The 26,100-nt window shown below is 38.2% G+C and overlaps 1 protein-coding gene across 11 annotated transcripts in view; it reads right to left on the reverse strand.

The window, feature by feature from the left end:
* The window catches only part of EPSTI1 (epithelial stromal interaction 1), a 308,217-nt gene that overhangs the window by 16,023 nt on the left and 266,094 nt on the right, over window positions 1-26,100 (reverse strand). For 7 of the 11 annotated variants that reach the window (XM_031655809.1, XM_031655808.1, XM_031655822.1 and 4 more), the window contains one exon: window positions 24,721-24,871. The exons of 2 other annotated variants lie outside the window; for them this stretch is intronic. The gene's annotated coding sequence lies outside the window, so the exon portion shown is untranslated. Of the gene's footprint in view, window positions 1-16,975; window positions 17,363-19,416; window positions 19,436-24,720; window positions 24,872-26,100 lie in introns of those variants that run through there. 2 more of the 11 variants (XM_031655812.1, XM_031655814.1) reach the window with 2 other exon arrangements.

Genomic DNA, 26,100 nt, shown 5'->3' on the forward strand with positions numbered 1-26,100 from the left:
GGGTGTAATCTTGGCCAATGAGATAAAAGTGAAAATCTATTAGGAGGGTTTCCAGCAAAACATTTTCTCACTCCGTAAGAGGGACATAGGGAATGACTTGTTCCTTTCTTGCTCTGCATGTTGTTTTATAAGGATATGATCTCTGAAGTCCCTATAGTTATGTTGCAGCTCTGAGGAAAAAGCCATGAGAATTATTTTACAAAAAAGCTCAAATGCTAAACATTCTGTAAATTCAAAAAAACTAACATAGTCTATTTATTATGTGAGGCAATAAACACTTTAGTGTTTAAAAGTTTTTAGCTACTATCAAAAGACAAAATTACAACAAATTTAGTTATAGATCTAATTGGCTTTTATTTGCAATTCATGAATTGGAGCTCCCTCCATTCTATAAAATAGAAAGAAAGCTCACATTGGGCAATAGCAGAAGAGTGGGGTTTTAAAGGTCATAACAAGGAAACAGAGCAAAAGAATTTTTTTTAAAAGCTCATTGATTAACATCAGGTTACTGTTTTTTGGTAATGGTTAAAGGTAAGGGGACTTTCTTATTATGCTGACTCTGGTAGACTAGAATCTCCTGTTTTAAGGGAAAACTCATTTGTTTTTGGATCTGTCTGCTTCCTTAAAGTTCAGTTTAACTATGTGGCATTTAGCATGAGTGACTCCATTTTGGTTTGGTCAGGTCTGTTGGGGCCTAGAATAGAAGCTCAGTCCAAAACAATGACATTTCATATATTTTTTAACATTAAATATTCTATTACTTGCAGCTACTGGCAATCTAATGGAAACATTGATATTATCATAATACTGTAAATGCTGTTTGTTTCTTTCAATATTTAGAACCAATACATAGAAACAACATGGAACACTTAATAGTTATTAAGAACAATGTCAATATTATAACCTTGACAATGTCAGAGTTGGTGGATGGAGAAATAGAAGCTTTCAGTTTGTTATTTTCAGCCAGGAAGCCCACGCCTCAAGAGTCCCTGGGTGTTTCTGCTTGCTCTCCCTTGTACCTCTGCAGTCACTGTAAGAACACATCTGACCCAGCCCACTGGAGGTTCAGAGCCACACAGAGCAGAGATCCCACATGAGACGAGCCTGGATTTGCCAATGCAAGCTGTCTCCTGTACATGTGAGTGAGCACAATCAAAAGCAGCAGAGCCACCTATCCAACTGCCCCAGAAGCATGGGCAATAAACACTAATGTTGAATGCCATTGGGATATCTCAGTTATTTGCTATGTGGCATTACTGTGACAAGAGATACCTAATACAGGATAACTAATACATTCTGATTCTCTTCTTTTCAGGCACTTGGTAGTAGGTTGTTTTCGTTTGATCTTTTGAAGTTAAGCACGGCCATATGGCTTGCTTTAATAAGTTAGATGTATGTAGAAGCAACATGTGTCTGCTGGGTGCAGACATATGTAAGACCCAGGTAGGACAAGGCAGCTCCTCTTTCCTCTGAATGGTGATAGTCTAGTACATGTTGAAATGGAACCATCATTAGCCTAGGTTCCTGAGTGAATAGAACAAGCAGAACTACCTTGGCAGCCTAGGTAGATGTATAACATGAGCTAGAAATAAATTTTTGTTGTGTTAAGGTGCAGAGCTTTGAAGGTTATCATCAGAGGATAATGTTGCCTATCCTGACTGATGCAGGTGTTCCTGGTAGGCTTCATTGAAGAGGTTGCATTTGAGCTTAGACTTGAAGGTGAAGGGGTTATCTGTATGGAGTCTTCTATTAGTTTGTTTTCATACCTCTATAAAGAACTGCCTGAGGCTGGGTAATTTAGAAAGAAAAGAGGTTTAATTGACTCACAGTTCTGCATGGCTGGGGAGGCCTCAGGAAACTTACTATCATGGCAGATGGGAAAGCAAAAACCTTTTTCACATGGTGGCAGGAAAGAGAAAGTGAGCAACATCAAGGAAAACCGCCTTATAAAACCATCAGATCTTGTGAGAACTCACTGTCATGAGAACAGCATGGGAGAAACCACCCCCGAGATCCAATCACCTCCCACCTCGTCCCTTGACATGTGGGGATTATGAGGATTACAATTTGAGATGAGATTTGGGTAGGGACACAGATCCAAACCATATCATGTTCAGAGGCAAAATGTTGCGGGGAGAGAGAATAGCAAGTGCAAAGGCTCTAAGGCAGGAGCATGCCTAGTGTGTTCAAGAAGATATATGTATGGGGGCAGGGAGAGAAAGAGTAGTAGGAGATGAGGTTACAGCATCAAAAGGCATGGAGCCAAGGGATGGCACCCTCCAGATCATGTAGAGCCTTGCAGTTCATTCTAGAAATTTTCACTTTTGTGTTTGTGTGTGATGGGGTCTCACTCTCACCCAGGATGGAGTACAGTGACATGATCCTAGCTCACTGAAGCCTCAAACTCCTGGATTCAAGCAATCCTCCTGCCTCAGCCCCTTAGTAGGTGGGACTACAGTCATGGACCACCATGCCTGGCTAATTTTTTAAATTTTTTGTAGAGACAGGGTTTTTATGTTGCCCATGCTGGTCTTGAACTCCTTGGGCTCAAGCAATCATCCCACTTTGGCCTCCCAAAGTACTGGGATTACAGTCATAGCCACCAAGCCTGGCCTGAGACTTTGGCTTTAATATGAGTGAAATATAAAGAACTTGCAGAGGTTTGAGCAGGGCAGTGACATTCTCTGATTTAGAGTGTGGAGAATGGGCTGCAGTGATAAAAGCAGGGATAGTAGGAAAAAGCTGTCATCCAGTAGAGATGATTGTGGCGGCTGGGACCAGGTGGTAGCTTGGAAGTGATAAGAAGTGGTTGGGTTCTATATATATTTTGAGGGTAGAGTCTACAAAATTTTCTTAGTAGATTGGGTGTAGGATGTGAAAGCACAAAATAATTAAAGGATGATTCCAAGGTCGTTGGCCTGATGCAAAGGAAATTTGGAGGCAGATAAGGAAAGTCTTGAAAGTCAGGCAGGAAGGTTTGGATCTTTTGATGTAAACAAAGGAAAGGCATTTTAGGTTTGTGAATAGCAAAATTTGGGGATTGTGAAGTGAGGAAAAAGATGCTGTAGGTAGATTAATCTGGTACCATACAGAGAAGACAGTGCTAGATCAGATAGGAGTGCTGATGTAAGAAGGTATCCAAATCAGCTCCCAGGAGCAGTAACCTCCAGGAATGGCTCAAGCCAAGTGTGAAAAAGGAGAGATTGAGAGGAAAGTTCAGAAGTGGACAATGAGGAAGAAGAAAGATGGCAAAGGGTACATTTTGCTTGGAATTAAAGTTTACTTTGCAGTGATGAAAAGCATTGTTGCAGCCATCCAGGTGGTTCAGGGAGAGGTCTGGTTTGTGCATCCTTTAAGCAGAAGATGTAAAGATCTCTTGGAAATGAGTAGGAAAAAAATGACAATGTGGACCCACTGTAGAGATTTGCTCCTTAGTCTCTTTGGTTTCATACTGCTTTGGTTTAGATAGATAATGTTTCAATGGCAAGTAGAGGAACAGAAGGATGCACAGATTCACTGATTTAGACTGAAGTAAGCTTAAAATAAATTGACTATGCTTAGCAATAAAGAAATAAAGGGAGCTAATCCACTGATAAAAAAAGATATGCTTTGACCTTATCAGAGCAGCAGTAATAATCCCTTACCTTTATAAAGTATAACATGATAGAAATAAAACTGTGCTTGAAGATTTCAAAACAGTAAAGTGTATTTTTATAGCCCAAACCACATTTTATTCTAGGTATGCATTCTAAATTAAGCCTTTTATGAAAAGAATAACAACAATGATAACAAAAAGGTTATATATATCTATATCTATATGTATCATTCTTCTCTTGAGAAGCAAAAGCTCCTCATTCATTCCTGGCTATCTTTCCTCCTGGTTAAATAAAGAACAATTCGAATTAGCCAGTAACTTGTCTTATTTATAAGAGTGAGAACTCATGAGTTCACTCACAAAGTAAAACCCAAGCTTCTTAGGTAGTCTCAAGGCCCCAACCGTCTGCCCCTGCCTGCCTCTCCACAATCATCTCAAGCCATTTTCCCCTCACTTGTGGGACTTCAGTCACATAGCCCTCCTAACTTCACAAACACTCCAGGCTTTTCCTGTATTGGGTCCTTCATACACATGCTGTTTCCTCTCTTGCACGGCTCCTTCCAACTCCTTCACGTGGATCTCCTTTTTGTAACACTCAGGTTCTAGGCTAGAAACAGAATTCACACCACATGGGCCAGGTTGAAGAGACTTCAGAGGCGAGGGCTGGGTTAGGGACAAATAATAAAGGTGTCACAGGGTGAACCCCAAAACTGAGAACTTGCAGAGGTTTGAGCAGGGCAATGACATTGTCCGACTTAGGTTTTAACAGTCACCTCCTCACAAAGGCCTTTCTTGACCATTTTGTCTATGAAGGTCACTTCTAGAACTTTCAGCTGGGGAGGCCATATAGGTTCTTGGCTTTGTGCGGAAGGAATTCAAGAGCGAGCTGGCAGAGTGAAGCGAAAGCAAGTCTATTAAGAAAGTAAAGGAATAAAAGGATGGCTACTCCACAGGCAGAGCGGCTCCCCAGGCTGCTGGTTGGTATTTTTATGGTGTTTCTTGATCACATGCTAAACAAGGGGTGGATTTTTATAAATTTTTTGGAGAAAGGGTGGGGGATTCCCAGAATTGAGGGGGTTCCTCCCCATTTCAGATCATATAGGGTAACTTACCAGTGTTGCCGTGGCATTTGTAAACTGTCATGGTGCTGATGGGAGTAACTTTGAGCATGCGAATATATTATAGTTAGTGTAAAATGAGCAGTGAGGGCGACCGGATTGCTATCATCACCATCTTGGTTTGGGCGGGTTTTGGCTGACCTCTTTACTGCACCCTGTTTTATCAGCAGCGTCTTTGTGACCTGTATCTTGTGAAACCAGCCTTGCCAACTCGTTTCTCAAAGGGTGAGACACCCAGAGACTAGCAACACCCTGAAGCCATGATCAGCCTGTGGGCTGAAGAAGTAAAGAGAGGAAGGAAGTGGCACAGTCTGAGCCCATTATGATCTGGAACCTAGGGAAGGGCTCTTCCAATATAAAAGTCCTTTTTATATTGTCTCAAATTAGAATTCTTAGTGAAAAATTTACTTTCAAAATTTACCTACCAAAAAGTTATTTACGGATTTCCAATGGGAGCTGCCTTGGGGAGGGATACAGCTACAGCTGTAACATAATACAGCCACAGATGTAACATCAAATCATGGGACACCCTGATCTCTATCCTCATGCCCCTCAATCTTTAGCCACTGTCTCACTTTGTCAGAACCCACCAGCAAGCCTGAGGTCAAGGGAGCACAGGGAACGCGATCTTCAGGATCCCGGCCCCGCCCCCAGCCTGAGGAAGGTGGAGAAAGGCAGAGAATAGAGTGCAATCTCTAAATGGAGATTAAGCGGCACACTCTTCTTTACTTCTCTATTTATCACCTCCTCACAAAGGCCTTTCTTAACCATCCTGTCTATGAAGGTCACTTCTAGAACTTTCAACACCCTTCTTTCTCAGCTGTGATGATAGATGAGTCTAATTATTTATTTATTCAAATGCTCTTTCCTCCTAATAGATGCTAAGCAGTGTAAAGAAAGGGACTTGCTGCTTTGCTCAATACTGGATAATTGGTGGCTGGCTCATAGCAAATACTGAAAATATCTGTGGAAAGGAAAGGGAGGAAAAAAGAAAGAAGGAAAAGAGGAAAGAAGGAGAAAGGAATGTTCCTTTAAAAAGGAGAAAGATTTGTGTGTATGCCTGTGTGTGTAATTTCAAACTCTTCACCTATCACATTAAAAACAAAACAGAAATGTTAAAAAATAAAATAATGAGAGAAAAATGTAGCAACCAAGTTGGGGAAAAGTCACAAAATAGTATGTATGGATTACTTATTTAGTACTGGTCACTCTTGCATGCTATGTCACTTAATTCCTGTGACAGTCCTGCAAGACAGGGAGCATTATTCCCATTTTATATACGAGTAAACTGAGTTTCAGAGATGCTAAGTGGCTTATTAATGTTACTTAGGTCTTAGGTGGTATTCAAGTCAGTTCAGATGAATTAAAAACTGGAGCTCCCGTGATTAACTCTTGAGTACTCTGGGTATTGTGTGGACACATTCAGGGCCCTGTGTACCGTTTTTCTTTTTCAAAAAACTCAGCAATGTGTTCCTCAGGCTTTTATCTTAAAACATAATATCTATCTAAAAGTGGCTTTTGTGAAAAGCAATTCAGCAAGATGTTTTGTTTACGGGGGGAGAAGCAAAACCAACCATGCTATAAAGATGTTCCTCCTTGAGAATAAAAGTAGAAGAGTAATAGATTGGATGTTAATTGAGGCAGATGCCTGTGAGGATAATTTGAAGTAATCTGCGAGCAATAAAGCAAAGCAAGTACTCTTTCCCCTCCTCAAGCATCATCCACCTGATACATGTTCTTTCTTACAGTTGCAAGATGAGGAAAAATCCACAATGCAAAGCTCTTTGCTCGGTCCAAAAAGAGATTCTTTCAAACCAACCAACTACTCTAAGTTCTTAAGGTTTACATGCCATAAACAATGTACAAAATATACCTCACTTCATTGTCATTCAATTTTTTCAATATGCATCAAATATCCACAGCATTCAGTGTGTTAGGAGCCTGGAGTGAGCACACATCTAGTGTGAAACCAAGATTTAAAAATTCAAATTATGTGTGTGTGTGTATGTGTGTGTGTGTGTGTAGACAGAGAGAGAATGATTAGAAGTAATAACTTGCATAAGTAGCATACAGATATAAATACAGCAGAGAGAAATATGTTGGGGCATTGGAGTTTTCTATTATCTTTTCCATTTCATTCTAAATTATTATTCATTATATTACACTAATTATTCATAGCATTATTATTCTATTTCCCCCATTTCAAAATGTTAGGGTAGTCTAATTTTGACTGGGAATTTTCTCAACATAAGTTTTAATTTTGTTTTAAGCATAAGGTAAGTTATATTTTTATTTTTCTTTGTTAAACATTAAAAGTAAATGTTGGCCTATTGCTTTGCACTGAAAACTCACAGAGTGTTATACCAAGACTTGGGAAGGTTATACTGATTTGATTTACTAACTGATGCTAATGAGATAATCTGAGCTTCCTAAAACTCTGCCTTTATTTACTTAAAAAAAAAACGCTCGCTGGCTTTTTATATTGTCTCAAATTAGAATTCTTAGTGAAAAATTTACTTTCAAAATTTACCTACCAAAAAGTTATTTACCGATTTCTAAATAATAAGTAAATATTTGAAGTGATTGACTGAAGCGCAAGGCTTGTACCATATTGGACAATACATCTCAGCTCTATCCATTGCTATTTACCATTCTACTTGGTTTTTAGTTCTCTACATGGATAAACAGGAAATCTTAAGAACAGGCTCTTCTTCTAGTAAAGCTGTAACAGACTGTTTCCCAAAGATAGCTGCACCAATATGCATATGAACTTTTCCTCCCTCCAAGGTCCTGGGACTGTGTCTCTTTTTGTCACATTTGGTCAGAGCCTCGTGACTCTTCCAACCAACAGACCAATATGCCTGAAGGAATGCTATTTGACTTCTGAGTCTAGGTCATAACAGTGATTCAGCTTTTGCATTGCTTCCTCTCTCTCTCCCTCTTTCTCCCTTTCTGTCAGTTGCTTGTTCTTGAAACCTAGCCTCTTGGCTGTGAAGAAGCCTAAACTAGTTCATATGGAGAAGCTACATGAAGAGGCCCACATGTAGAGGAATGGAGGTTCCCAGCCAACAGCCAGCATCAATCACCAGCCATGTGAGTGAACAAGCCTTTAGTTGCCCGCACTGCCTTTTCACTGCCCTGGCCCACACCTAGTTGGGTAGAAATGAAATATTTTCATTGAGCCCAGGCAGGGTGCAGATTCATGAGCAAAATAAATACTAGGATTGTTCTAAGCTAAGTTTTGTTGTGGTTTGTTGCACACAGTAACTGCTACAATAACATTACCCATTAGAGAGCTTATTCAAATTAATTGGCTAAAGGCCTATTCACATTTTTTCTAAACACAGAGATAACCAAGTATTTAACACTCCACAACTTTCCCACTGCCCATTAGAATTCGTAAGCAAATAGGAATCACAGTTTGGGATCAGCATCCTAAGATGACCCAACTCAGCACTATTTTCTAATAGTGATAAGGAGATAATTTAAGAGAGAGTAAGATTTTTTTTCAAAGAACCTCCAACATTTGGTCTAAAACATTGTAGTTCCCCTGCCAACTTCTTATTGATAAATGTATCTTATACTTTAAAAAAATGTATTTATGCTCTTAGCTAAAACATTTCTTAGATTAATACATTCCAAAAGAATACATTTAAGATGTAAGTACTGGTTTTTGTGTTTGGGGATTTGGCTAACTAGTTCACATCGACCCTATCCATATCAGTCTCTTTCTGGTCTCTTATAGCTGTGTCCACTGGCATTTCCCATTTCTAAAGCCTAATCTCTTATTCTGTCCTTAAACAGTGTTTTATAAATCTCCTCATCTAATTAAGCATCATCTCTGAACTCTTCTAGCTCTGTCATGTTTTTCTTAAGTTCCAATAACTGGAATTTTATAGAGTTTTCAATTCGCATTCAATTCCCTAACAAATATTTATCCATTGCCAACTGTGTGTCAAGCACATTGTAGGAAAACAACAATTAACAAAAAAGAGACAACAGACAAAGTCTCTGGTCTCATAAAATTGACCATCTGGTTGGGGAAAACATGAATTAGATAACAATATAAATATTTAATTTCAAGCATAGATAAGAGCTATGAAGGAAAAACAGACAGCTATGAGATGATGTAACAGATGGATGTTGTACTTATTGCCCATTTATTCAACAGGTTGAACTCAGTAAAGTGCAAGTAGAGAACAGCTTTTTTCTTTCTCAGCCCTATCTTTTTAAACCTGTGTTATTTAATTGTTCTTCTTTGACCCTCATTAAAATTTTGGGCAGACCTGAGGCCTTTTTGAATCACTTTCAGATATTAAGTATTTAGAGTAGTTTAGTATCACAATCTTAATTTCTCACTCATTTTAAGGCTTTTCCCCTTTTGTAGTTGACTTAGCCTCAGAAGCCTGTACCAGGGAAGTGGGCATGGGAATTTCCTTCTTGTTTCCTGTTCCACCTCCTCTCCCTTGGTTAGAGGACATCCCTATGCTCTCTGGGTTTAGATCTTGTTGGGAGAGGGTAAAGACTTCCTTTGTCTGTTTTTCCTTCCATTGCTCTTTCTGGTGATGTATACCACTTTGCGGGGCAGGGCTGTTGGAACAGGTCAAACAAATGTCCCCAGTAAGCAGTGGACAGGGCTGCTAGACTCTTTCCTAATATACATGGATTACAGCTCACATACTACCTTTGCTTCCATGTACCTGGTTTTATGGAATCTTCACAACATTTCATTCCAGTTCATCTTTGTTGATGCGATATTTAGCTCTCAGGAAGGTCTAATATTGTTTGCAGTGATGGTAATATCCTGCCACTTCCTCATTTGGATAATTTATAGGTATGTTAAATAAAATGGGTACTACTTCCTGTGTCTTGGCAAGCTCTATCCTTATATTATTACATCCAACTTTTTGTGCTCTTAGCTTCTTCTCCAAATCAATCCTTCTCCTAGACAAAACTTTTTTTTTTTTTTTCAAATCAGTGATGATGGCTCTTTTTTTTCCCCGAGTTTTGCTCTTGTTGTCCAGGCTGGAGTGCAATGGCATGATCTCAGCTCACTGAAACTGCCACCTCCCAGGTTCAAGCGATTCTCCTGCCTCAGCCTCCCAAGTAGCTAGGATTACAGGCGCCCACCACTGTGCCCAGCTAATTTTTTGTATTTTTTAGTAGAGATAGGGTTTCACCATGTTAGCCAGGCTGTCTTGAACTCCTGACCTCAGGTGATCCGCCCACCTCGGCCTCCCAAAGTGTTGGCATATAGGCGTGAGCCACTGTGCCCAGCCGATGACAACTCCTTTTTAATTGCACTGGGGGTGAAAGATTCTCAACCTTTCTTTTTAGACTAAATAATTTACATTCAGCAGTTAATACAATCCCCTTCCTTATTTATTCCTTCAGAAAAAAACAAAGAATTAGTCAGATTTGTATTCTCCATCTAAAAACCACATAGTTTTCCTCTAGATAAGTTCTCAATAATCCTACTCTTTGCTCTCAGTCTACCCATTTGCTAATATTGGAAAAAACCAATATGTAGGTATTCTAAAATCCTAGGGTCCCAACTATACCCTCTTTCATGAGCCACTCATTGGCAAACCACAGTCCTGAGGCATTGGGATCATTTGTAGTGAAGGTTGTAAATTTTGGTCAATAGTTACATAATTTCACTGTTAACTTTGTTCAAAACTTTCTTGGAGTAGTACTTCCTGAGTCAGCGTGGTGAGTCGGGAGGTTTTGGTGAACAAACCTGGGTTCAGATGCTGGCTTTACCACTTGGATATATTGTACTGTAGGCACTCAATAATGGTAGCTGTTATTGTTATTATTTTCTATACTAAGTTCATAAAATAGCTCTAGAATATTCTGGATAATAATAATTGGAATTAGGAATATCAACTTTTCCGATTCAAATGTTAATCTGGGAGTGGACATTATGTTAAATTCACCACTAGGAGCAAATTAGCCTATTAGTTGCATGAACATTAATGCTCATTTAATGTTCCCAGGTTAATAAGCCTGGACTTGCCCTTGGGCTTGCATAAGTAAATAATAATAGTAACACCATAGGTAGGGAGAGACCACTGTTAGAACCAAATCCTGAAAGGGAGGCTGCTGATCTGGGATCTCTATGCGTGAATATGGAATCCTTCTTGTCCAGGTATTTGTCTGCAATAACATCTGGAAGAATTGAAGCTTTATGAACACAGTGTGAAAGAGAATCATGAATTTACTCCATAAAATGTATATTTTATGTATTCGAGCATATAATTAAAGAATAATTTATATAATGAAACAGAATATGACAGTGTTCTCATAATTTCCCATTTTCCATCCCTGCTAGTTGGAATCTATGCACATTTAAGAGACTTTCTCTTTGGTTTTGATGAATTTCTCTTCTTCTTCAGTCAACCATGTTCTAGTAACCCTTCTCTGACTAATGTGTCACACGTCTCTCAAGGCTGATGTAGTCACATAAGAAATTTTTTAATAGAATTCTCAAATAAGATTTTTTTCAATGTTACCCATAAGGGAGTTTTGCATCTTCCAACATGCTCTGCAAATGGCTCCCACTAGTCACTTATCAGTCAGCCTAGGAATGTCACAGCCTTGCTGTCTACCCTGAGCAGCACTGTGTAATCAGCCTTCTGTCCCTATGTGTCCTGTCTAAACTGTGAAGAAGTGATGAGGCTTTTACCTACTTTCCAGCATGAAAAGTACTTTTATGACTGATGCTCCAAACTGAAAATAGATTCCCCTTTGAGCAGAAACATGGATGTTGCTATGCTTTCAGGTTAATTCCATTAAGGTTCCGACCAGGCTGCTCAGTTCATCTTATACCCACTCTAACGTGACTCGCCTTTTAAGGTTCAGTGTGTCCCAGAAAATATCTCCTGAGATGCTTATTGAAAAATAATTCCAAGGTAAGGCACACTGGGCAGTACTGCATTGCATACCATTCCCTTGGAAATCCTTATTGCACATTAGGGACTTACAGGCTCTGGTATGTCCTACAGTAAAGGCACTTGGCTTAACCTAAGCTTTCCCCAACTTAATTTGAGCTGGCAATTGAATTCATTTATTTTATTTTTGCAAAATACCTGTTAGCCTTTTTGGAGACTTATCTCCTTTTGGACACATTGGGAATGCTGGTGTAGGATTTTAAGGTAAAATGCACTGTCATAAAAACACTCAGCTAAACATCACAACATTTCTGAGATGCATTCATGGGCGAGAATCTAATTTTACAGAAGAAACTGATTCTTCCAGTAGTTAAGTAATAAACAGACAGCTTTCATGTTGGCAGCATCCGGTTAACTACTCTGCAGGCTGAAAGAAATGCTGATGTGGCATCACGTTTGTAAGAAATATGAATTGGTTTGTTGAAAAAGAAACTATCCCATCTGCTGAGACTCTGTGTGTGTGTTAGTGTGTGTACATGCACTTATTTCTGAGTGCATAAGCTTGAGTTGATCCCAACTAAGATTCTGAAAAGATGTGGATTATTGAACTCAATGCATGGTCTGGCAGCATGGCCAAGTCCAGTCCCCCAGACCTGTGCTTTCAGAGCCTCCAACATCACAGAAGTCATTATGTTTTGTGGCCTGAGAAATAGGAGGTTACTGGTTTGAGCACAAGCCCAGAAACACAGACCCTCTTGGTACTAATCCAGTACTCACAGCACTTAAGAAAATTTAAAGATAGAACCTCTGTCAGTAATTTGGACACCAATCAGAGAAAACAAGCCATTGGTTTCTTTCTATTTTATTTTCCTCTGATTCATGAGAACTATGGTGCCACGTTGAATCTTACGTCTCTTACATAGGCAACCCCAGTTGTCAGATGCAACCAGACATCCATGGCAGAATTTCCCTTTGTGAAAAGTAACTTACCAAAAGGATGTGTGGTTTGAAAAGTTTTTCCATGTCAGTCAGCAACCCAAGTGCCTGGCTTCCCATTGCAGCTTATTAACAGGCAAAAGTCTTGTTAAGTTGGAAATTTCCTCGATACAGTCCTTCCAGAGCTTCTGCTGACGGAGCTTCAGCAATTCAACTGTTTTTTATGACTTTAAGTGATCTTTTAGCACAGCTTCATTGCTTTCGTAGCTAAAAGCTCTTTAGAATGAGGCTATTTTACCCAAATCCAAGTCTGATGAATATGCTTACATGCTTACTATATAGGAATTTTAGTAGGTAGAGTTCATGTTTTCATTATTTCTAAACTTATTGGAATAACTCATGGAAAGGGAGAACTGCAAACTTCTGGGATGCTTATTTTTCTTTATTAGACTATATGTACATTTATAGATCTGGAGACCTGAGTTTAGAATCCAACTGGATCTCATAAAACATCAAGTTAAATCCTGATTCAGTTTGACACTTGTGTTCAGTTATCTAACATGGAGAAATGAAATGTATCGTTAGGGTAACCTAGGGTATTCTGACATCAAAGAGATGGGCAAATAAAAAGATCTGAAAGATATTTTTGAAAGCAGGGAGATTTCGTTTTGATTATGACACTAACAGAGCCTGTATGTTAATGCTAAAATGCACCTGAGACTCGTAGACAAATAGCTCCTGAGCCCAGCTCCCCGGCCACTCATTGTTGTTCTTTTTTAACAAATCCCTTCCTTCTTTTCCTTTACAACTGACCTCTTGAATAATTAGATATAAAACGTGATTTATATCTAAGTATAATTAGATGTAATATGTGCTACAAATGTCTGGTGCTGTGTGGAGAGTCTTACCAAGGATACTGACTTGTCAAAAGTCACATAGCTGTTAGATGGCAGAGCTAAAATAAACTCTCTTAATCCTCTTGTTTAGAATATTTCCTACTCTGCCACCCTGCCTTCCTATGTTGATGAAACCGAGAAAGTGAGGGGTAAAGATGAGGGTGAAGAAAGGTATATATAGCAGAAAGGAGATGACTGTGTGGCTTGCAAAATAGGTGGAGAATAAAGAATTGGAGCAGCTACCCATAATATCTAGATTAAAAACACAAACACATTAGGATGATTGGAAGATGCTAAGTTGCTTACATTAAGTGTATATTCAAATTGAATAAGTCTCCCCTTATCTGAGGGAGGATACATTCCAAGACCCCAGTTGATGCCTGAAACAGTGAATAGTACCAAACTCTATATATACCAACTTTTCCTATGGTAAAGTTTAATTCATAAATGTATAAATTAGGCACAGTAAGAGATTAACAATAGTAACTAATACAGCGATGCATTGTTAATGATGGGGATATGTTCAGAGATGCTTGTCATTAGGCAACTTCATCATTTTGCAAACACTGTAGAGTATACTTACACAGATCTTGATGGTATAGCCTGCTACACATCTAGGCTATATGTGTAGCCTACTACTCATAGGCTATGAACCTGTACAGCATGTTACTGCACCCAATACTGTAGACAATTGTAACATAATGGTAAGTATTTGTGTAACTAAACATAGAAAAGGTACAATAAAAATAGCGTATAAAAGATTTAAAATGGTCCACCTGTATAGGGCACTTACCATGAATGGAACTTGCAGGACTGGAAGTTGCTCTGGGTGAGTCAGTGAGTGAATGGTGAGTGAATGTAAAGGCCTAGGACATTACTGTACATGACTGTAGACTCTATAAATACTGTACACTCAGGCTACACTAAACCTATTTTTAAAATTTCTTCAATAATAAATTAACCTTTACCTTACTGTAACTTTCACTTTACAAACTTTTAAATTTTTTTTAACATTTTAACCCTTGTAATAAATGCTTAAAACATAAACACATTATATGGCTGTACAAAAATAATTTATTTCTTCATATCCTTATCCTATAAATTGTTTTGTTTTTAATTTTTTTTTAATGTTAAACTTTTTTGTTAAAAACTAAGGCACTAACACACATATTATCCTAGACTTACACAGGGTACAGATCATCAAAGCATCACTAGATAATAGAATTTTTTCAGCTTCATTATAATCTTATGGGACCACCATGATATATGTGGTCCATGACTTTATATTATTACATGACTGTAATAGTATAAAGCAATTATAGCAATATACTGTAATAAAAGTTATGTAAATGTAATCTGTCTCAAAACATTTGATTGTACTGTACTCGCCTATTTTCAGAACATGATTGACTACAGGAAACCAAAGCCAAAGAAAGCAAAACCCTGAAAAATGGGTAACTGTTGCATGATGATCCATATTTCCTTATCCATAAAACTATTAAATATAATCAAAGAGCCCTGAAAGTAAAAACATTTTTGTTGATTTGCCTAAAAATCATGATCATTTATCAGTTTGATAACTCCTGACCTGAACTGACATTAGAAAAGTTAATTATAGTCATAATTTTTTTGTATGAATATTCTTATTTTTGCCATAGTGATATTAACATGCTTGATTTGGGGATGCTGGCCCAGACTCTCAAAGGATGTTCCATAAGCACCCTATTATTTTTCTAAACTTTGAAAAATTCTGACTTTGAAATATATCTCGTCCCAAGGATTTTGAATAAAGGATTATAGGCATGTCTTTTGTAAATTAATTGTTTTCACATAAAAAATTATATGTACTCATTATGACTAGTCAAACAATATAGAAAAATTAAAGGAGGAAAGTTAAAAATTATTCCAAATCCTGCCACCCAGAAATAATCACTTCCTACATCTGGTGAACATTATCTGTGTTATTTTTCTATGCATTTATGCAGAGATCAAGATGATTAGGCATAATTTTCTAAAATAAGATCCTATTACGTAATAGAAGAAAACATTTGTTCACCATGAGTGCTATGAGTTTCTAAAATATTTCTCCAAGTTTAAAGGAAGATAATGAAAAACAACATGAGTTTCAAATCATGATGTGAATGTGTATTTGGTTGTGTTTTTCAGTGTTAGGCCATATCAATTGACTTCCCACTATTAATATGAGAAAATTAATCTCCTTGTACTTATCCTGCCTCTCCTTCTCTTAACTCTCCAGTTTTTACATATACGTTATGTTTTGTCCTCATAATTCCATCTTTTTTATAGAATTTAATAAATAGATTCTATGTTGACTGTCAGGTCTTTTACCATAGCTCTTTCATTTCTGATTTTTATCTATTCTGATTCACTTATGGTTGAAAAGATACTGTCCTCAGATCTCGAGTATTTTTCAAGTGAGGCTCATGGAGAATGCCTTCTTTCATGTTCGAGAATGTCTGGGTGATAGTACTTGTATTCCTGACCCAAAGGACAACTTAGCTATGGACAAAATTTCTTGGGTTTATAACAAAGTTTTGTACACTCTGGACATTAAATATAATTATGAACAAGTTTAAGAGAATGTTATTTTCTAAAATTTTGTAAATACTTTGAGTTTTCCACAGAAATTTTCCATGGGATATTTTCTTTATCCTTGAAATGCACTAACTTTTCAAATATTCAAGACTATTTTAAGAACATTTTGTAATAATGTACTGAACCCATGTACTGTTTGTTCTATTATTATCTTTGGATATGTCACTGTATTAGTCCATTTTCATGCTGCTGATTAAGACATACCTGAGACTGGGGAGAAAAAGAGGTTTAATTGGACTTACAGTTCCACAGGACTGGGGAGGCCTCAGAATCATGGCGGGAGGTGAAAGGCACTTCTTACATGGTGGCAGCAAGAGAAAGTGAGGAAGAAGCAAAGGTGGAAAGCCCTGATAAACCTATCAATCAGATCTCGTGAGACTTATTCACTATCATGAAAACAGCATGGGAAAGATCGGCCCCCATGATCCAATTACCTCCCCCTGGGTCCGTCCCACAACACGTGGGAATTCTGGGAGATACAATTCAAGTTGAGATTTGGGTGAGGACACAGCCAAACCATATCAATCACTTAGACAATGATGAAACTGCTTTGTCTTTAATATTTGTAATCTTATTTTGAATCATTTTTCCTATTTTTATATTATTTTACATGATTTTTTCTTGTTTTCCAACGTACTGCTGTTTTCAGCAATAATTAAATAAATACTTATAATTTAAATGTATATATGTGTCTTACTTATCTTTTACCTGTCTGCATTACTGAAATGTAAATTCTCAAGGGGATTAATTATTGTCTATTTGTTCTCTGTTGTATTGCTTGTGCCTAAAAAAGCACCTGACACATCGCAGGTGCTCCATGGATATGTCTGATACGAATGAATGATGGTGCTATGTATATAAATGTCATCAACCGTCAGTGTGGCAACAGAGAGTAGTTGGAAAGCACTCCTACATCACATATCATGAAGGGCGAAATAGAAATAGATTTATTTTCAAGGCCCCTTTGAAACTGCCAGTCGGCTGCCATGTTTGCTCATGGATATCCTCCACTCCTCTCGAGGTGAATCTTCCCTACAGGGCTCAATGGGAATATGGATATGGATCAAGGGGCGAGTCCCTTTTTGCCCACAATAGTAAAGGATCTTTTCCTCAAAAAGAAGGGGAGTGAGTATGACAGAGGACTTCTTTCTTTTCTTGATGACAGGCAATTACATTTTCAGAAGGGATTCCCATGCACAGGAGAACTAGGAGCTGTCTTCCCAAAGGAAGTGTAGTCACCCCCAGAATTCAGTCAATCATTTTCAGGTATTGAGAGGACCTATGATAGAAGTACACAGTTTGGCATGCCTGGATGAGTAAGGGAAAGAAGCTGTTAGTGGTTACATGTAATCTACTTTGGGATATTTCAAGGGCAGGATGAAGAAGAAGAAAACAAGATCAATTAGATAAGCAGAGGGTGAATTAGCCCTTTAATCAAGTACCTAAGTCATGAAGCACACAGTTTTTCTAAGAGACACCATTATCCCTAATGGAGTTCTTTAGAACATCTTCAATTTTTCTAATGAAGACAGAAAGCCCCATCTTTAGTAAAGTGCCTCTCTTTGCTCATTTGACCACAAGATTATCTATTTCATTCATTCCCCTAGGGAGCTGATGCTCTCCCATTTTTGTTCCTCATAGAATTATAAAGAGAGGGAATCTGTCCAAATTATTTAATCAAATTATTCTTGATGAGGCCAATATGAGTGCTTCAATATCCACACTTAGTATGCATCCTTCTAATGATGTTCGCTTATCTAAAATTACCCCTTAATTGATAAGATATATGAGCAAAAATGCTATTAGGCAAAATGTTGAATAAACTCGAACCATTTAAAATGTTTTCATCCCAACCCTTGAATTTACTTAATCTCCAATAAGCGGTCTAAAAAGGTAGGATTTAATCTTCACTCTAACTACCGTGAAACAGCAAAGGGAAATAGGTTGAAGACGAGGTAGCAGACAAGGAGGGGGGAAATGTTTTTTGTCTTTTGTGTCTTCACTGCACAAAACTGTATGATTTTTATTTGGTCCCTGCATTTCTCCATTTGAGAGCAGCATTGTAATATATTTGGAAATAGTGGTGCTATATATTTCATACAAGTTGGCTAAAATGGTGTTGAAGTCACTGACTAGTAAGAATTACAACTTATTTAAAGCCAGGTTCACAAGGTATAATTTAAATACAGTACATATTGTGCTCAGTTTTGTGAGCTTTGACAGATGCAAATTTTATGTTACCACTACCATTCCAGTAAAGATATAACATATCCATCGCCTTCCAAAATTCTCTCCTGTCTCTTTGAAGTCAAACTTTTCCTCCCACTTTGAGGCCCTGGCAACCATTGATCTGTTTCTTCTCTCTGTAGTATCACCTTTTCCAGAATGTCATACAAATGAAACCATATGCTAGGTAGCCTTTTAAGTCTGGCTTCTTTCATTTACCATAATACATTTAAAATTCCCCATGTTGTTGCATGTATCAGTAGTTGATCTTTTTATTACTGAAGAGTATTTTATTTAATGTATATACCAAAGTTGTTCATTCAGCAATTGATGGACATTTGGTTAGTCGTTTTTTTCATATATATTTCTCTGTATACATATGTTTTCATTCCTCTTACCTCGAAGTGGAACTTCTGGATTGTATGTCATGCGCATGTTTAACTTTGTAAGAAACTGCCAAAATGTTTTTCAAAGTGGGTGTACTATTTTCCATTCCCACCAGCAATGTGTAAGAGTTCCAGCTGCTTTGCATCCTCACTAGTACTTAGTATTGTCATTAAAAAAAAAAAAAAAAAAAATTAGGACCAGGTGTGGTGGCTTATGCCTGTAATCCCAGCATTTTGGGAGGCCAAGGCGGTGAGGATTGCTTGAGGCCAGGTGTTTGAATCCAGCCTGGGGAACAGAGCAAGTCCTTGTCTCTATAAGATAATAATAATTGAGGCCGGGTGCAGTGGCTCATGCCTGTAATCCCAGCACTTTAGGAGGCCGAGGTGGGAGGATCATGAAGTCAAGCGATCAAGACCATCCTGGCCAACATGGTGAAACTCTGTCTCTACTAAAAATACAAAAATTAGCTGGGCATGGTGGTGCACGCCTGTAGTCCCAGCTACTAGGGAGGCTGAGGCAGGAGAATGGCTTGAACCCAGGAGGTGGAAGTTGCAGTGAGCCGAGATTGCACCACTGCACTCCAGCCTGGTGACAGAGAGAGACTCCATCTCAATAATAATAATAATAATAGTAATCGATAATAAAATTAGCTGGTTGTGATGGTACATACTTGTAGTCCCAGCTACTGAAGAGGCCGAGGAGGGAGGATCCGTTGAGCTCAGGAATTTGAGGTTGCAGTGAGCTATGATCACACCACTGCACTCCAGCCTGGGTGACAAAGTGAGACCATATTTTTAAAAAATTTTTTAGCTATCTACTAGGTGTGTAGTTATATCGTATTATGGTTTTAATTTGCATTTTCTTATTGATGAATTATGTTGATCATCTTTTTATGTGATTATGTGCAATCTGTGTATCTTATTTTGTGAGGTGATTATTTAAATCTTTTGCCTATTTTTTTTATTAGATTTTTTCTTATTATTGAATGACAAAAGTTCTTTATAGATTCCAGATACCAGTTTTTCTGGTAACTTTGCAGAGATTAATGGTTCCTCCACCCAAAATCTGGTTCAGATGTTGAGACTGATATTGCCACACATGCACTAAGAGAGTAGGAAAAGATTTTTACTCACATAATGAGGCTTTCTGGGGACACCAGGGCAGGCTCCCAAGCAGGTCCAAAAATAGCTTAAGAGAGCAAAGAAAGGAGCCTGGCCTGGGGTTCACGGTGTTAGAGAAAGAGTTGAGGTGAGGGTTCCCACACACAGGGATGAGAGTTTGCAGGTTGGACATTCCTGCCAGTGCCAAAGAGGAAGCGCAGGGCCTCTCATCAGCTTCCACAGAGTGACAAAGAGGAGGGCAGAGCGGGGGAGCTAGGTGCTGTCAGCAGCAGACACCAAACATGGAGTCAGGCCCTTTATTATACCAGACTTTCCTCAAACAGGAGAATCACAGTAATCACATTTTTAAAATATATACATAGTTTTGCTTTTGTTGCCCAGGCTGGAGTGCAATGGCATGATCTTGGCTCACTGCAACCTTCACCTCCTGGGTTCAAGTGATTCTCCTGTTCCAGCCTCCCAAGTAGCTGGGATTACAGGTGCCCGCCACCATGCCCAGCTAATTTTTGTATGTTTAGTAGAGATAGGGTTTCCCCATGTTGGCCAGGCTGGTCTCAAACTCCTGACTTTAGGTGATACGCTCATCTCAGCCTCCCAAAGTGCTGGGATTACAGGCGTGAGCCACTGCGCCTGGCCCGACATTTTTAACATCAAAAGAAACATGGCCGGGCGTGGTGGCTCAAGCCTGTAATCCCAGTACTTTGGGAGGCTGAGACAGGCGGATCCTGAGGTCAGGAGATCGAGACCATCCTGGCTAACATGGTGAAACCCCGTCTCTACTAAAAAATACAAAAAACTAGCCGGGCGAGGTGGCGCAGGCCTGTAGTCCCAGCTACTCGGGAGGCTGAGGCAGGAGAATGGCATAAACCCGGGAGGCGGAGCTTGCAGTGAGCTGAGATTCGGCCACTGCACTCCAGCCTGGGCGACAGAGCCAGACTCCGTCTCAAAAAAAATAAATAAAATAAAATAAAAAATAAAATAAAATAAAGAAACATTCAATAACATTTACTGTAGATGGTTTATCAAGTATATAGATTATGTCTGTATATATATACTTTAACATCTTTTAAATATACTTCATCTTTTAAAAAAGATTATCTAAACATATATTATTTGAATCTCTTCTAAGAGAAATGTCCATTCTAAATGGATTGGATTCAGATCTTTTGAAGAAAGGGCTGTGAATATTAGCAATAAAACATGAGTAATTAAGAGAACTGTGAAATCTCTTTTCCTTGTGAGAACAAGGCTCAATCTAATGGACTACTGTAATACCAACACCACTCATGCCCAGATGGGTGGCTCTGTCTCTAGTTCTGCTTTTTGTGGAAGGTTTGGGGTCTGATTGGTTATATGGCTGACTATCTATAAAGCAGTGGGTCATATGGGGAAAGTCCCCTCAGGATGGTCATAATTCAGTTGTAAAAGTCTCACACATGCTCCCTTTAATTGACAAAAAAAAATGAGTTAAGCACCTACTATGTGCCAGCCATATGCTAGAATCTGGAGAATTAAAGTTAAGTAAGATAGAGTTTGGGTTGTTCAGCAATTTGATGTTTATTGAATGTGAGAAACATGAAAAAATACCAGAATCAAATCATTATTGAAATGCCTTGAGACTTAATTTGAAAGGACTATAAATAAAAGAGTGGGCTGCCTGGCCAATCATTCTTACAACTTCATTCCAAAATGAGCAATTTTAATTGGGAAATGCAATAGAATATATTTGGACCTCTTTCTCAGAACTATGCAAGCTGGCCTGGCATTTGGGAACCTTGTTTGTAACAGACATCACTAACCAGTATAATGAAGCATATTCCATACGCTGATGAAATTCAATGTTTGAAACAGATAAAATGTGTTTTTATATCTCACTAGGTTACTAAATTACAAAAGTAATATTTTTGTCAAATGTTTTCTTATGTTTGTGCCTAAATTCCTTTTTTTCCCGGGTGATGTGAAGGTAGCCATTTTAGGATCAATGCCATGTAGGGAATGTAGGAGAGAGGAAGAGAGGAAACTAGTAGCTTTATTATTTATTAGTTGGGAGTCACGGCTGGATCCAGACATGCAGGTACTCTGAGCAAATTAGTAGTTAGGAATATCAAGAATGCTAATAACATGTCATTCATCAAACTGATTCTTTTTCAAAAATATGATGTTTAGGATGGAGAAGTAGCAGAGTAGTACTGCTGGTGACCATGATTGGCATCTTCTCAATGGTTTTCAAAGCATGTTCTCCACACTGACAACTTCATTCTCATCTGAGAAGTCCTTAGAAATTCAGATTCCTGGGCCTCATTCCAGAGCTGCTGAGTCAAAAACTCTGGGAGGGAGGCCCAGTACTATGTGTTAACAAACCCTCTGAGAGATGCTGATGTGTACGGAAGTTTCAAAAGTATTCATCTGCAACAATTCAGCTTCAGCCACAAAATCACATTTGCCATTCAGAAAACCCAAAGTCTTACCCTACAAAGTCCATCTACCTACAAATCTTAGAAGACGACATAGCGAGCATTTATTGTTACTCAAGCCTGTGCTTTGGGGACCCCACACTTTATCCCTACCCTTGCCTCTGCTACCACCACTACCATTAACTCTCCCTGAAAGGAATTTTGTTAAATACACAATCTTTTTATTCTGTTGCATTTCCAGTGATATTTTAATGCCCATGAGGTATTTGTATCCTGATCCTGCTGGCCCTTTCTGGTTCTATGTGACAAAGTGGCAACTCTACTGGGCAGTTTGGAAATCTTCTAGAATGGTAGTGGGGAGGACAGGGAGGAAGGTTTTTCTACTTACACATCTATTGGTTGGTTTGTTCACCACTATTTTCCTAAAAGTAGTTGTAAATTTTGTAATGGAGTTACTGCTGTTTGGGGAAAACTGGAGACTTAGATCATAGATGTGATATGGTTAAAGGGTGAAGTTTTATGTTGATAATGTTTTCATTTTAGTTTATGCCAAAATGAAGATTTTAATAAATAAATAATAAAGTAATAATTAAATAAGTAAAATAAATGCTTGACAGATTACATATTATACACTTGGAAGAAGAAGGAGGAGAAAGAAGATGAGCAAAAAGGAGAGAAATAAAAGGAGAATACACATATAATGCTTTGGTTGGGCCAGGTACTATGCTGAATACTTTACATCTATTGTCTCCTGTAATCCTCAAGACAAATTTCTAGGGCAAGGCTTATTATTCTCCCTATTTTACAGAGGAGAAAGTTGAGGTATTGAGAGATTAACAGATATGAAAAGGGTTCCATGGTCACATAACTATGTAGCACTGAGGTGTGTGGTAGAGTAATGGGTGAGCTATAAGACTGGAATGATTAGTTGGGATTAGGTTGTAAGGAGAATCAACAGCTATGTAAGGAGTCTCTAGTTCAAATTATGAGAATGGTACAGTAGAGAGAGACCTTGGAGATACTTTGAAGATAAAATTGATCTGACTTAACAATCAGATGGTAAAAATTGGGGGGAGTCTTTAGCTGAAGCAACTGATTCTGATGGTGTCACTCAAGGAACAAAGGAGGAACGAGTTTAAGGGCAGAAGGAGCCAATGTGTTTAGTTCAATTATATCAAGTTTTGGGTGCCTGTGGAACATGTCCAGGTAGAAACGTCCAGTTGGAAATATAGCTGAGGCTCAGAAGCCAGATTAAGTCAGGAAGTATAGACTTAGCATCCATCAGCAGATTGATTAACAAGTTCGGTCCACTGCAATCATGGAAGTGGTGCTATCACCCAGGAAGAAAATGTAGAACAGGAAGGGAAATGTACCTTGTGGAAATTGACTAAATGGAAAAGGTAGAGAAAGACAAAGCCATGAAAATGATTATAAAATATGGCTAGAAGGTAGTAAGAGAATGAAAAGATGATAAAACTGAATATCAAGTGAGATGATAATTTCCAGCCCCCACCATACCTATGACTGTGCTGCGTTCACGAAACCTTGAGTGAGCAGGCAATGGAAGTGACACTGAAGTCCAGGCATCCATCTGTGACCAAAAACCTCCTGCCTAATTGTGTAAATATTCTGAGGTCCTTTTACTACCTAGCTTGTTACTCTTCATCAGCAAGGTGCTGACCAAAGTAATATTGTAGAACTACAAAATAATAATTATTAACATATTCATCCTAAATGAGTTAACAGATAGCTAATCCAAAATAATTTTGTAATGAGAAATCTGAATTATGCAACCCTTAAATTCTATTCTGTTATATCGTGCAGTGACAAAAAATGGTGGTTAATGGAAAATTGTCAAGTGAGACTTGCTGGAGAGGGCTGCTTTGGTGGACAAGAAAGCAAGAAATATCTTTGCTTTTGCAAACAGACACCACTAGAAGATGTAAAGAATGTTTAGATACAGATTAAAGAGCCTCTTTGCAATCTCATTTACAGGTTTTTTTTACTTAGGAAATTATTTTCCAAGGATAATTCAAAGGCTTCAGCCTCATTTTAAAAAACGATAATTTTTGTTGGTTAGCCCAGATTGATGAAGTCATATGAAATTTTCTGCTTCATTGTGCCTGTATGACATTTTTCCTACTCATTCCTTTTTTTCCTTCTTCCACAGCCTCCTCAATTCCTTCTTGCCACCCCTTCAGATTTAGACAGACCATCTCTTCAATTCTGATGGCAACATTTCACACTAAATAACTATATACCCTAGCGTTGCCTCTCACACGTCCGGGTGATTGGCAGATGCTTGTTTAGAGGATTGGAAACAGCTAAAAGTGACATTCAAGGATTCAAAAACACCTTGGTTGGGAAATAAATCTTTGCCTGGGAAAAATGACTCTCTTTGCCAGACAATAGCCTTATAATTTATCATTTATTGGAAAAGAAGGATGCATTTTCAGAATTGCATCAGACTAAAACTGATTACGGATATTAAGCAATGTCTCTATGAGCCATTACTCACCGCATATGTGAAAGCTGAGTGCCTCTGGAAGGCGGGCGCTGATGAGTCACTGAGTGTGCTATTGCACCATCGTAATTGTTAGCATCATAAACAACGGTATATGACAGGGTAGAGCAGATTAAAGAGAATGAAGTGTCTTGTGCAGTTCCCTCTAGAAAGAAGAAACAAGACGTTATTTCACTGTGACGTTAACTATTGATTCAGGTTTTTGTTTGCTTGTAGCTCCTGATGGTTATGAGAGCTCAGAAGCAGTATTCACGGCTTATTCATTTCAAAAGCCACCGTAAGTGATGGTTTAAGCTGTTCCAACTTTGTGCTGTTGTTTTTGAAATAAAAGGAAGGCTTTTTCTTTTCAGCGTTAGAAAAAGGGAACACATTCAAGAGGGCTGAACCAAGTGCTAAGTGTTCAGGATCCCGAAGACCTTAGATTTGGCAAAAAATTATACCAAGAAGCAAGTGTTGTTATAATCAGAGGGACAGGGTAACGCTGAGCTGTGAACTCACAGAGCATTCATCCATTCCCTTCTGACATTTGTCATTTTTTATCTATGTTGTATTTATTTCAGATCATGTTTTAGCTACATATTGTGACTAAAATATCTCAAAACAGAGATTGTGTATACTATTTCTCAAAACAGAGATTGTGTGTAGTATAGAAATACCATAAATATCTCAAAACAGAGATTGTGTCTTAAAAAGTTTTGCTCTCTCCTCAGAACCTAGCTCATTTAGTAACTTGTTATTGCTGAATAAAAACTAATTTATTGATAAATGAATGTCATGAGTCACTGTATTTATTACAGCTCATCTCCCCATTTCCTTAATTCTGTGAAGATACAAAAGCTAGATTAACCCGTGCTGCAGAAGAGTAAACTAGGATGGTTCTCGAAATGGTCATGTGTAATTGTTTATATTTCTTTCCACCAGTCTTTAACTTATATTATTTTAAAAAGTGCTGATACTTAATAACAAACATATCATTTGGAAAGAGTTTTACTTTAGATGAAAAAAGTACACCTTCTGGAGAAAACATTTTAATGTCATGCCTTTCAGGCACCCACACCTTCCTCTTCAGAATATGAGGCAGTAATTATGACTACATAATTCCCTCTGGGGAAGCTAATTAAATGTGGATATTTGCTAAGGAAAAATAGAGAGCCTGTGAGTATAAACTCTGCAAATGCAAATATATAAAGGATCACAAATTCACATTAGTGCATTCTGTTAGACAAATCTTTCTGCAAACAGCAAGGCTAGCCCTGGAAAAAAACTGTGGAACAGCCAGAGGACAGCTTGAATATCCCCTAAAATCTTCTTTCTGGACACCTCCCCGCTATACCATGATCATCTCTGGTTATACTTTCCTTATGTTCTTTCTTA

Source organism: Papio anubis, chromosome 15, assembly GCF_008728515.1.
Source record: "Papio anubis isolate 15944 chromosome 15, Panubis1.0, whole genome shotgun sequence".
NCBI lineage: Eukaryota > Metazoa > Chordata > Mammalia > Primates > Cercopithecidae > Papio > Papio anubis.